At 39.2% G+C, this 14491-nt stretch overlaps 1 protein-coding gene across 1 annotated transcript in view; it reads left to right on the top strand.

The window, feature by feature from the left end:
• CNTNAP2 (contactin associated protein 2) overlaps window positions 1-14491 on the top strand; it is a 3158824-nt gene that overhangs the window by 333703 nt on the left and 2810630 nt on the right. The gene's annotated exons all lie outside the window — the stretch shown is intronic.

The raw sequence follows: 14491 nt of genomic DNA, 5'->3' as shown, positions 1-14491 counted from the left end.
CTTTGTACAACTTCTTTAAAGATTTCTTTAGAGGGGTTGTCATGGACTAGTATATTGGACAGGACATGAGAATTAGACCTTTGGGGGTGGAAAAACCTGCAGCCCACCAATCAGCTGATATCTGCCCCAGCTGCCAGATGTGAATGGGAGATAATCTTGAATTTAACTGCGGTTCTCAGCAAGGGCCATTAAAGAATATACGAACCTGTGGTGTTTTACTATCAATTTTGCTAATATCTGGCTACTGCAGAACATGTAGAGTGAGTTCTTAAAATAAAAAGGCTACCGTTACATTTGAATTTTTTCTTAGATTGTATTAATTAAACTAAATAATAAGGCATCAATCGCAATTACATAATAAGCTAGAGAATATCGTATTACAACATAAAGTGTTCTTTAAAATGTTCTCCAACTTACCCATACCATTCACACTTTTCTGCAGCAGATGCATCTATAAGCATAGCCCCAGGTTCTTGAGCCTGTAAATATCTTGGCTTTCTGCTTTAATAAATTTGTTTGCTACTTTTTACCTATTTATATACCTATATATATTTGACTTCTAGCTATCTTAACAATTTAAATAAGGTCAGTGGTATTGACTAAAGGAAGAAAGTTTAAACTTGGAAAAGTGATATCACTATATCATATACTTTTCACTTAATCTGTATGGAAGAATGATGAACTGGACTAATTAAAGTCTTCATTTCAAAAGTGATTTTATCAAAATCAATTGCTGGGAGAGGACTAAAACTAAGAAGGAAAATGAACAAAGTGCATACATTGCCCCACGCTTGACCATTCTCTTCACTTACTGTAGCTCATAGTTAAGCTTCTTCCAAAACTTGACTTGCTTGCAGTAGCGGTAGGGATTTATTCATTGTCAAAGCCACTTTGTGATGGAATGAAACAAGTCCCTTCTTTGAGAACTGAAGCATTTTATGTTATTTGTGACTGACCAAAAAAAGTTTCTGTTGGGTTTAAAATTGTGAGGCTCTTGAAAAATACCTGAGATGGTGGAGCACTCCTACATTGGCTGCCATATCCCCTAATTAGTCCTTTTAGAATGAAATGCATTGGGAGGTGGTCCTATCTTTGAACGGCATATTGAATCTTTATACTGGCATGGATATTTGCCTTCACGGGTTCCTGTCTACTGCTCCATAGGTGTTTTTAAAATCTTGGAAACCATATAATTTACAGTACCTATCTGGTGAGATTGTTCCAATTTTCTAATTTATGGACCTCTTATTTGTGTTTTTGGCATAGTGGGTAAAAGCATCAGTTGTACTGATAAGTCTTCAGGTTCCCATATGCCCAATTAGGCTCATAAAACTGTATTGCTAGTTGTACTGGTAGTCTCTTAGATTGTAAGCAGCTCCCTGCCCTTGGCATATTCATATCTGGTTGTTTTTTCTTGGGTGTCTAATTCTATGTTTATTGTGTCATGTTATTTTAATGGTACTATTAAATGCTCAGTTTTCAGTTCCCTAATTTTGCTTTTCTCTGGGTTTAAAACTGGTTCCAACTTTCTGTTCTCATTTACAATGGAAACAGCAACCTCAGATCACAAACTGTTTCTTTGTGCTAAGTACTGTAAAGACCTCATGCAGATGAGTATAGTTCTGAATTATAGATCAATAGACAGTCTGTGTTCTTGTAATGCCTCTATATAGCATTATTTTACATATAATCAATACTCATAGGCTAGAATTTTATCATATTGTGATGTGCAAACAAGCCACTATCTATTCTATGAATCCATTAGAGCAAACAAACGAACAAAGAATATTGGATTGGACAACTATTATTATTACTATTTATTTATATAGCACAATTAATTCCATGGTGCTGTACATGAGAAGGGGCTACATTAAAATCCAAATATCACTTACAGTAAGCAAAACTAACAATAACAGACTGGTACAGAGGGAAGAGGATCCTGCCATTGCGGGCTTACATTCTACAGGATTATGGGGAAGGAGACAGTAGGTTGAGGGCTGCAGTAGCTCCGATGGTGTTGAGGTGGCTGTGTGGTCATTACAGGCTGTAAGCTTCTTTGAAGAGGTGGGTTTTCAGGTTTCTTTTGAAAGATCCAAATGTGTTGGATAACCGGACGTGTTGTGGAACAGAATTCCAGTGGATGAGGGATACTAGGGAGAAGTATTGGAGGCGATTGGGTGAGGAGCGAATAAGCATGGAGGAGAGAAGGAGGTCTTGGGAGGACCGGAGATTACATGAGGGAAGATATTGAGAGACTAGTTCAGAAACATATGGAGGAGAAAGGTTATGGATGGCTTTGTAGGTCAGCATTAGTAGTTTAAACATAAAAGTAAGTAGTAAGTAGTTTAATATTAAATTTTATGGGTATTATTATTATTATTATTATTATTATTTATTATAGCACCATTTGTTCCTGTCATGATCCAGCCTCCATCCTGGTCAGGTCAGGGTTAATGTGAGTTGCCTCTTTCTGGTTCTGGGGCAGCTATTTAATGCTGGTGGTTCCCGGGTCTGTTGTCGATGATACTTCTGTGTTCTCAGCTAGTGGTTGCTGACCCAGGTTACTTCTGCAATCGTTGTGCCCCTGTGCATGTGAGCTTTGTTGTGTATGACCCGGTTTTGTCCCCTGACTTCTGCCTCTATTTTTCTACTCGGTACTGATCTGTCCTTCGTGGTTCTCTAACTCCCTTGGCTCATTTCTTGTTTACTCTTCTGTCTTGTCCCTGGTACCTCGCACGCATCTGGCTTTTGACCTCCGGCTCCCCTCTGACTATGTTATTGCTCGGTGCCCTGTGCTCCATGCTCTCAGCTGATTCCCCGTTCTCACACATGGTGGCTCCACCCCTCTGTGATCACGTGACTATCTAGTCTCAGGTCCTGTGCTTACTGTATGCCTTAGCCTCAGGTCCTGTATGCACAGCATGCCATGCTCCTTTCTATCCTGGCTCTCGGTCTCGTGCCCACTGTTTGCACCATCTAGGCTTGCCACAGTGACACTGTCTGTGTCATTACATTTCCATGGCGCTTTACACGTGGAAAGGGGTATACCTAAAAAAACGAGTAAAGTAATTTTAAACAATACAAGTCACGACGACTGGTATAGGAGGAGAGAGGACCCTGCCTGCAAGGGCTCACAATCTACAAGGGTTGAGTGAGGATACACTATTCGAGGGTAGAGCTGGTCGTCCAGTGGCTTGGTCGATCGGTGGTTACTGCAGTTTGTAGGCTTGTCAGAAGAGGTAGGGTATGACATAATGTAGTTCTATAATTTTTGGCCATATATAGGGTTGAATAAAGCCAGACACTTTACATGAAGACAACAGGAATATTAATAATATGTTGTTGGACTAATGAAGAAAACCATTGAATATCATAATTCAGCAATTTCAAACTGAAATGTTATTTTTGTAAAATTTTGTAAACATTTTCAGCTATGGGGATCTTCAGCTGAAATATCTCCAGTTATAATTATTTAGTTGTGAAATTATATTATTGCTTTTACTGCTTTAAAGCATTATTGCTTTACTATTGCATTCCAAGAGAGAATAGGGGCAGGTCATGGCCAGAAAACTAGCTTAAAAGCTTTGAAAAGTCACATTTTTTACACAAAATGAGGAGTTGCACAAAAATGTTTAATCTTTTAACCAGTTTGACTCAGCTCTTCCAAGATGGGATGAGCTTAGGAAGATCTGAGGTGAGACAGGGCATGGCCACATCAGCCTGTCAAATTCATCATAAATGGAGACTAGAGTAGCATTTCTTGTGCAGCTCAATGAGGCGAATGCCACTTAGATGAAACACTGGATTAATTAAATAGTGTTCACTTCTTAATTAATTTGGTGCCTCCTAGAGTTGCCGGGAAAAACATATGTTTTTGCTAAGTAATAATGCTCTTAGATGAATGCTAAGGTTTATCACGTTTGTAACAGATATGATTGAATATATTGGAGCAAAACTGAATTCTGCTTGAATAATACAAGAATTCACTTTAGCCAAAATTCTGATTTTTTTTGTAACTCGCTTCCACGTGGATTGAGCAAAACAACAGTGGCTGGCTACCTTATTTCAGAACCATGAAAGGCCATTGAATATACTATTTCTGAACTTCTAAAATACCTATATACACCTTAGTGTTCACATCTTTGGCCGCTCCCTTCCTCACCGTCACCCATCTGGTCTTCGCTGCATATTCTTATCACTGCCGTGAGCGCTGAATCAATGGGCCTTCTTCACATGGGCGCACAAGGTTATGATGCACCTTCTACTCACTTATGAATCAAAATCTGCGCAAACAAGTGAATTTGAATTTTGCCTGATCCTCTTATCTCTTTTTATAGAATTTTAGACCATTAAAGAAATACATTTATAAGAAAACAATGATGTGTTCTTGTTAACTTCAGTGTTAAATAAAGGTTAATATTAGGGGCAGTATTGGCATCATATAAGATGGTAACTGTAAATTCCACTTTTGTGCTAACCGGATATCTTTCCCTGGGATAGAATAATGCTATCCCCTGATCATGTGACAATTCAAGCTAATCTTCTATGTTCTTCAAGGAATAATGTATGCCTGCTTTCATATTTTACAGGAAAATTGATTTTATCTTCTAGCTTTGAGTAGTTAAAAAGAAACAAGTTGGCAGGAGATGTTCTTTTCAAAACAGGCTACAAAAGAAACAGCACTTGCTAAATGTGTTACCCAATAAAAAGGGAATGTGCAGATTACAGTCCCCCACTGGTCACTGCTGGTCTAACTTAAGTGTACTAAATACATCAATAAATTAATTAAGCAAATGCTTGTTCATTTATTGTGTTTTCATAAAGTGATTATCGTGATTTAAAAGAACATTAACTAAAAGGATTTAGTTATGGATTAAATGGATGTTAACCCAAATACCCAATTCCCTACATAAAAAATATAAAAAAATGATGTTATATTAGATCTTGTTAGCATTATGTTACAGAAAAAAAACATCAAATAAGCAAAAAGAAAATAAACGAATGTACTGTTTAAAAAAATGTAATAAGAATTAGTCGAACTATTTTGCAACCAACAGTTTATTTGTGAGTCATCCCATACAAATGCACAATATTATCAAAGAACTAGCTTTAATAAATTAATTTCTGCTTTTGACCCATTATGATGTCAAAATCTGGGCCTGCAAGAGTGGTAATCTGAGCTGAAGCTTCACTAAGTGCTTTGGCCAAAGATATCTACTATTACTCAGCAGAAAAGTCACATAACCTGTTTCTTATTACAGAAATGTATATCAGCGCTAAAATACAGTTGCAGCTAAATTCCAAGCTGTTTCTTTTATCATTTTAAGTCCATGTTCACACATTCAGAATTTGGTCAGTCTTTTACCTCAGTATTTGTAACCAAAACCAGGAGTGGGTAAAAATGCAGAAGTGGTGACGTGTTTCTATTATACTTTTCCTCTGATTGTTCCACTTCTGATTTTGGCTAACAGATACTGATGTAAAATACAGACAAAATGCTGAACGCGTGAACGTGGTCTTAGGGAGATACGCAAGCTCAATATAAATTTCTGCAGTCACAATACACACAGTCACTCCTTCCCTTTATTTCCAGTGTAGGATGCTAGCAGGTGCGTAGGATGCAGTGACACATAGGAGACAGAGAAAGGGTTAACAGGTTCTTTATAAAAAACAGTGTTGGAATAAGCAGGAAAGGAAAGAGGGGGAAAGGATATGAATTTGCAGATGGGGAAAGACAAATACAGCAGGTAACAAAAGGTTAACTTATCAATCTTTGTGCACTGGAAGAAGGTGACTGGAAGATCCCTCGGTGGCGCCGTAGGCAGCATGAGATGTCTCTGATCCGGTCCTGCAGAAAGGGGATGTACCTGCGCCATTCCAGCGGTGTCTGCACTCTAGGTCCCAAGGCTCTCATGCAGTTGTTATGACATGTGAGCCCTGCGCCCAATCAGTGCTGGTGTCACTGTCCCCACCTTCTTACAAATTGAGCAAGAATAGGAAGTGAGCTGCAGCTGATCTCTGACTTCCTCTCCATGTTCAATTTGTATGAAGGTTGGAATAGTAACATAGGTACTGATTGGGTGTCAGGCTCACGAGTCAAAATAACTGCACAGCAGACTGCAAGTGCCGGAACGGTGCCGGAACGGGAGATGAGTAGAAGCTTTTCTATTTTATCGGAGCCAAACATTTCGATCAAGAAAGGTTGTCCTAGTATTGGATGACAACCACTTTTACAAATCAAAATTTATCATTGATGATTCAACAAATACGTAAATAAATTTTACTGGTTTCTTACATCTAACCTGAAATATCAATTTATCCTTAGATACTAAAGATTATCAGATTGATCTGTGGAGGATTGAGTCAAAGTTCCTGAAACTTGTGGTTTCACATGATTTTTTTAATCTTAGATATGATTTCTGGTTTGCAAAAAAAAATCCTGACACCATTACTTATACTGCTGAAGCATCAGAGAGCATGCTAATTTAATTTTGTTGCTGCACGGGCATCTCCATAATTCCCTACAGCTGTGACATCTAGTGGATTATCACACCTTGTACAGTGGTGGTCAGTACCTAGGCCATCACAGATCAGTAGTTCACAGTTGAGCACAGGTTGTATGGCAGAGTCATTTTCCATCTACAGTGTCACTGAGTAAGTCTCTCTACTGTAGAGTGCAAGCTTTCATGGACTTCATGGTCATCGATCTCTTGCCTTAGAACATATTGTTGCATATGTTCTTTTGAATTGTTTGTATTTATGTATGAATTTATTATTGGTGACCATGTTTGCGATATATATAGAATGTTCGCATTGAAAAAAAAGGTTAGCTCAACTATGTTGCATACCTTAAAGGCCCATACAGTAGATGCGTGAGTGCATGTAAAACAGCAGTTTGTCTCTCCTGTTTTTCTGCTTTCATGTACAATTCATCTTTTCTAAGAAGTCTGATAATAGAGCTGCTAAGCTCTGAAAGCTTGTATACGCAGTTTTTAAGACTAGCCAATAAAGGTAGGTATTTCTTCTATAATACTTTTTTTGAGAGGTCACAAAAAGTATTTTATATTACATATATTTCCATTGTGTAATATAAAGCTAGAGAGCTTTACATTTTACTTATTGTCTTATGAAGATTAAGTGTTCATGATAAAAATGTACCATATGTAAGATCTTAGCTTTCCATTTCCTATCTCTTTATCTCTTTTAATGCAAACCAATGGAGGTGAAAAGTGATACTGTGAACTGTTATGCAGCTTTTTAAGGGCTGTTCCATAATATAATGAGATATCCCTCATCTAATTTATCATCAGCTTTGCCAAATCCTTGGAGCATATGACTGGATAATGCAAATTGAATTTCTGTCTCATTGAGCAGTACAGAGAGAATCTAATGTGTGTCTTCAAGGGCAGATCCTGTGGCGTCTAATGTTCTTACACCATACAAGTTTTTATGAAATATTTGACGTTTATTACATAGTAGTCATTAAAAAGTCTCTTTAACCATAGCTGAAATGAACTTGCATTTTGTTGACCACATACTGAAAAGTGTTTTATAATACATAAGAATGAATTATTTGCATTCATTGTGTATTACAAACCTGCCACATCGATTCTTTTATTTCTAATCTTCATTTTTATTGTGCATAAAAACATTGGTTATTAGTACACTGTAACATAAAAATTTGGAGTTTAATTTACGAGCACACATACTGTACACATACATACAAATACAATAATAATTATTAGAATCAGGGTCAGACTGGGACTAAAAATCAGCCCGGGAACATCATATACCCCCCCACATTCTTATGTCACAAAAAATGTTAACGCCACTTCATTTAAAGGGGTTGTACACAAACCATTTCTGAATCAGCATGTTTTCCTTGTTAAAATAACAACACATACTCACATCTATTCAGCAGTGTCGTCACTCACTTTTCCGAGGCTCAAATGACAATATGTAAAGCGAGCCCGCTGGCCTCTATCTCCCCGTCTTTGGACAAATCAATAATCAAAATGAAGTCAGAACTGTAGCTGACTGCTCACTTCCTCGTGATGACTGATTTGTCCGAAGCTGAAGAGAGAGAAGCCAGTGAGTGAAGAGACAGTAATTGATCAAATTAAGTCTGAAGCCGCATATGTAAAATTTCTTCTCCCCCCTTTCTTCCTCTCTGGTGTTATAATAATGGCACACTGAGCACTTAGCCACCTTGGAGGAGGAATTTTTTTTCTTCTCCAGCAACATGGCACTGCAGGCGCCTGCGCAATAGCAGCTATATCACCTATATACACCGATAGCTGCTACTGCACAGACACGGCGGGCACCATATTCAAACTGATTTTTTTTAACTTGCTCTATAACATCAAGAATAGTTAATACTAGGACACTAAACATGCGATTATGCTGCAATGGCTGGCACCTGCCTGCAGAAGCGTTTTTTTTTCCTCAGTATGTACAGGTAATCATTATGCAAACTAGGGGGCAGGTCAGTGAGGGATCAGTGACCTGTCAGCAGACTGCATTATGAATATCTAATCAGAGCAGCACATAAAGCACCGCCCACAGGCCGCCCCGTAGCACGAGCATATCATTAACTCAAAATAAAGATTAAACAGCAACCACAAGACGGATTGCATCAACCAAGGTATCATTTTAATCAGTATAACGCACCGACCTGCACTGTGTGTAGGTTACTGTGCACAATCCTGCTGACAGGTTCCCTATAAAGATATGCTCATGCTTTCCTCAGTGACCTGCCCCCTAGCTTTCATAATTATTATATATGTCTTGGAAAAAAAAAACTTCTGCAGCCTGATCGCATATGTAATGTTTTTATAATTAATTTATTTGCTGTTCTCCTGCTATTCCTAAAAATAAAAAAATCCCATTTAAAAATGGCACCGGCCGCACTTGCACAGTCTAATCGCTATAAAATATTTATTATCTTATATTCACATACTGTACGTAATATATAATAAAATAATTTATAATGCAAATAAAATTCTAATTGTCAAAGTCACAAAATTCCCAAATAATTTTCTATTTTAAATGATTTTCCACATTACATTAACATTAAATTGTTTCAATAAAATATACAAAACATGCTACTATTTAACCTTTTCACTTCTTATAATGCCATTTCTTAACAGCACTGAAAAATGTTGTTGATTGAAATTACCGGATCTTTTGTTCTGTGAATTGCTTGTCACTTGAGTCCTTGCAATTATGAAATAACAATGTTTTTTATTCTGTGAGGTTACATTTAACTGAAAATATACACATATATATGCTTTCCATTATAAAGATCTATAAATGTTTCCTATGTTAGTGGTTACATTAAGTCAGAAATGAAGTTGCAATAACTTTTGGTTGCAATCTTCAGTATTTTATTTTCAAACTTCCCTACATAAACTTAGCTACTTGCTCCAAGATTTAGACTCTCTTATGTTTGTCCAGGGCCGGCGTTAGGGGCAGGGAGACCAGGCAGCTGCCTGGGGCCCCCTCTCCCCCCGGGGCCCCCAGCTAGCGGCAAGTCACGCAGCCGCTATGGGGCCCCTGTGAGGCAGGGGGGCCCGCCTGCCGCCAGTGCCGACTCCCCCTCCGCATTGAACTATACCGGCGTCTGCCGGTACAGTTCAATGCAATGATGGAGGAGAGAGCGTCACCTGACGCTCCCTCTCCCATCATTCCCCGCTCTGCCTCTGACACAGCGGGTGCACGCGCACTCACTGTGTCCCAGGCAGAGCAGCGGCAGCTGCCTAGACAGGAGCAGGGAGCAGTGCAGGCACGTGTGGAGAGGTGAGGAGCTTGTGTTTTTTTTTTATTTACTGGACTGTGGAGCCATTCTCCGGAGGGGAGAGGAGGGGAGGGAAGGGGGGATGTGGGCTGTTCCTGTGCTGTTTGCTACTGTGTGGGCAGTGCTGTATACTACTGTGGGCTGTGCTGTTTACTACTGTGTAGGCAGTGCTGTATACTACTGTGGGCAGTGCTGTATACTACTGTGGGCTGTGCTGTATACTACTGTGGGCAGTGCTGTATACTACTGTGTGGGCAGTGCTGTATACTACTGTGTGGGCAGTGCTGTATACTACTGGGTAGGCTGTGCTTTATACTACTGTGTTGGCAGTGCTGTATACTACTGTGTAGGCAGTGCTGTATACTACTGTGTAGGCATTGCTGTATACTACTGTGTAGGCAGTGCTGTATACTACTGTGTAGGCAGTGCTGTATACTACTGTGTAGGCAGTGCTGTATACTACTGTGGGCAGTGCTGTATACTACTGTGGGCTGTGCTGTATACTACTGTGGGCAGTGCTGTATACTACTGTGTGGGCAGTGCTGTATACTACTGTGTGGGCAGTGCTGTATACTACTGGGTGGCTGTGCTTTATACTACTGTGTGGGCAGTGCTGTATACTACTGTGTAGGCAGTGCTGTATACTACTGTGTAGGCAGTGCTGTAGACTACTGTGTGGGCAGTGCTATATACTACTGTGTGGGCTGTGCTGTATACTACTGTGTGGGTAGTGCTGTATACTACTGTGTGGGCAGTGCTATATACTACTGTGTAGGCAGTGCTGTATACTACTGTGTGGGCAGTGCTGTATACTACTTTGTGGGCAGTGCTGTATACTTCTGTGTGGGCAGTGCTGTATACTACTGGGTAGGCTGTGCTTTATACTACTGTGTGGGCACTGCTGTATACTACTGTGTGGGCTGTTCTATATACTACTGTGTGGGCTGTGCTCTATACTACTGTGTGGGCTTTGCTCTATACTACTGTGTGGGCTATGCTCTATACTACTGTGTGGGCTGTGCTATATACTACGTGGCAGTGCTATATACTACTATGTGGGCTGGGCTATATACTATGCTTCTGTGTGATGTGCAGTATGTTAGCATTTGGGGCCCCATTTTAAACTTTGCCTAGGGCCCCACTTTGCCTAAAACCGGCCCTGTGTTTGTCCAGTGGGTATTTATCAGTAATACATGGCAGATCCGAGTTCTGTGTGTCCACAGTTCTGCTGTCTTCACAAGCTTTTATGAGTCAGCACATCTTCATTCCTGTATTACTTTCCAATTCCATTTCACAAGAGGGATCTCTTGTTTCCTGCACTGACAGACAGTTGCTAAGAACTTTGTGTTTGTTTTTTTTTTAATTAAGGAGAGCTTATCAGGGGATCTCTCCTTTATCTGTAGACTTGCACACAGCACTGTTAATTTTCCCTTTTATTCAGTACAGCTTATGTCATCTTCACTCCCTGAAGACTTAGATGCTTTCCTCCATATCTAAGCTCTGATCTGCCATATATTCTATCTCTAAAGCTACCTTCATGTAACTATATTTTCTGTCCAAGTGCTGTCCATGGAAATAACTTACAACACTTTGACCAATGTTATTCAATTGGGCTGTTGAGATGATCATCTCTTTACACGGACTAAATATCTGGATGGAAAAAATTGCAGCGTACACTAGTATCTTCCTTATCTTGAATGAAACTCAGCTAGTCAAGTTATATTGCCATTGTTAACAAATAATATTAACTCCTTTCCAACCTTAGATGTATAGGTATGGAAGGTTGCCTCCCCCTGTTTGCTATAGGCATTGGCAGTGAGTCCGTAACTTTTCTGGCACCTGTCAGCGGATTTCATTATCTGTTATGCACCCCTTACAGTCATGGGTGAAATCGCGATCCACCAGTGACTTTTAACATGTTAAATGCCACTGTCAATCTCTGACAGCGACATTTAAGATGCTCACACCGGAAGCGTGTCACTAATCCCACTCATTGCTGCCCGTGTCACATGACCGCAGATAGCCGATGGGTTGGCATGAAAACCTGGGGTCTGCAGGAGACTCCTGTGGTTGTCATTGCTGGATAGCTAAGTTCTCCACCCAGCGGTCGGCACTTGTAGCAAGTGAGCATTTCTGCTACACAGAGCAGGGCAAAAGGTCTCGGAAAATGCGCTACAGGTCTCGGAAAATAGATTTTTTTTTTTAGAAACTTTGGATTTTTTTCACCACTTAAATGAAAAAGGACCTATACATGTTTGATATCTGTGAACTCAAAATGACCCGGAGAGTCATATTGGCAGGTTAGTTTTGACATGTAGTGAACATGGTCAAAAAAAAAAAAGCCAATGTGAAATTGTACTTGTTTTTGCAATTTCACAGCACTTTGAATTATTTTTACCATTTTCCAGTACATGATATGGCAAAACCAATGGTGTCATTCAAAAGAGCAACTTGTTTCACAAAAAATAAGCCCTCATATGGCCAAATTGACAGAAAAATAAAAAAGTTATTGCTTTGGGAAAAAGATGAGCAAAAAATGGAAACTCAAAAATGGAAAAAAGCAAGGTGGTGAAGGGGTTAAAAACTAATAAATTTGATAGTAACAAAGGGAGAAAGGGAGTAGAGTAAGTCCTGGGCTGGTAAAGTAATCATAAATACATAATATTAATCACAGATAAGTATACATGCTGCGTTTAGGGAGATAAAGATGTGCAAAATGAATCACTAAAAGGTCAATTTAATGCAATACAGCCATCTAGTGGGCCAATTTAAAGGTATTCAAATTAGTGATAAGGAACACCATCTAAATTGGAAAGTGCATGTACATTGAAAATAGATAGAGAGCAGAAGATGATATAGAGCAATATTATATTAATATGAATAAAAATATATGATAAGGAGGGGTTAACTAAAGAATCAATAAGTCATATGCTGCATGCATTTGCAAAATGGTACTACTGAAGCTAAAGTACCCAAGTGCATAATAAATTACAAAATCCAGTGATTGAATAAACACAAAACAAGTATCTAGCAGCTGGCAGCTTGTATATGTGCAAATTACAGCATGTGCAAAACACAAGTATGTGAAGTATAGAAAGCACAGATGGCATGCTCATGGATAAAGTGCAAATGCAGTAATAAGAAAATCAGGGATGTAGATGGAGTAATTTGTGCCCAAGTTGCTGATAACGCTAAAGAAGAACATATGTGGGGGCTCTGTAAAAAAGTAAAAGGCAAGATGCACCCCTCACTGGAAGAAGCGATTGTGAAACGCGCATCGGGGTCCTAGCCTGCACAACTAGAGCCCCCCACAGGTATCTTTTCATTTACTTTTTTAATATATAATAAAGATTTATTACATATTACATGTTATTGGAAGGTATATATATATATATATATATATATATATATATATATATACACTCACCGGCCACTTTATTAGGTACACCTGTCCAACTTCTTGTTAACACTTAATTTCTAATCAGCCAATCACATGGCGGCAACTCAGTGCATTTAGGCATGTAGATATGGTCAAGACAATCTCCTGCAGTTCAAACCGAGCATCAGTATGGGGAAGAAAGGTGATTTGAGTGCCTTTGAACGTGGCATGGTTGTTGGTGCCAGAAAGGCTGGTCTGAGTATTTCAGAAACTGCTGATCTACTGGGATTTTCACGCACAACCATCTCTAGGGTTTACAGAGAATGGTCCGAAAAAGAAAAAAAATCCAGTGAGCGGCAGTTCTGTGGGCGGAAATGCCTTGTTGATGCCAGAGGTCAGAGGAGAATGGGCAGACTGGTTCGAGCTGATAGAAAGGCAACAGTGACTCAAATCGCCACCCGTTACAACCAAGGTAGGCCTAAGAGCATCTCTGAACGCACAGTGCATCGAACTTTGAGGCAGATGGGCTACAGCAGCAGAAGACCACACCGGGTACCACTCCTTTCAGCTAAGAACAGGAAACTGAGGCTACAATTTGTACAAGCTCATCGAAATTGGACAGTAGAAGATTGGAAAAACGTTGCTTGGTCTGATGAGTCTCGATTTCTGCTGCGACATTCGGATGGTAGGGTCAGAATTTGGCATAAACAACATGAAAGCATGGATCCATCCTGCCTTGTATGGAGCATCTTTGGGATGTGCAGCCGACAAATCTGCGGCAACTGTGTGATGCCATCATGTCAATATGGACCAAAATCTCTGAGGAATGCTTCCAGCACCTTGTTGAATCTATGCCACGAAGAATTGAGGCAGTTCTGAAGTCAAAAGGGGGTCCAACCCGTTACTAGCATGGTGTACCTAATAAAGTGGCCGGTGAGTGTATATATATATATATATATATATATATATATATATATATATATATATATATATATATGCATATTCATTATTAACATAGTAAACTGTTTTTTGTCTTGTAAATTATATTCACTGCTGATGTATAAAAACAAAAGCAATATAGATTAAATATGAATGACATACACTACAGATAAAAAATCGTCTGTTTTATGCTCAAATAAATTTAGCCTAAGACTAAGACAAGGAAGGGGAAAAGGAAAGTAGACATTGCTGTAAACCTTCAACAGCACAGCCATGAATGTGAAGAAGTTGTAAAACAGCAAATTAATGGACATTTTTTAATGTAGACTGTTTAGAAAATTATATGGCAAGTGTAAAAAATACAGAAATGATCTAAC

This window comes from Ranitomeya variabilis, chromosome 6 (assembly GCF_051348905.1).
Source record: "Ranitomeya variabilis isolate aRanVar5 chromosome 6, aRanVar5.hap1, whole genome shotgun sequence".
NCBI classification, from domain to species: domain Eukaryota; kingdom Metazoa; phylum Chordata; class Amphibia; order Anura; family Dendrobatidae; genus Ranitomeya; species Ranitomeya variabilis.
Note: the sequence above shows the minus strand (reverse complement) of the source record. Positions and strands in the feature narration are given on the sequence as shown.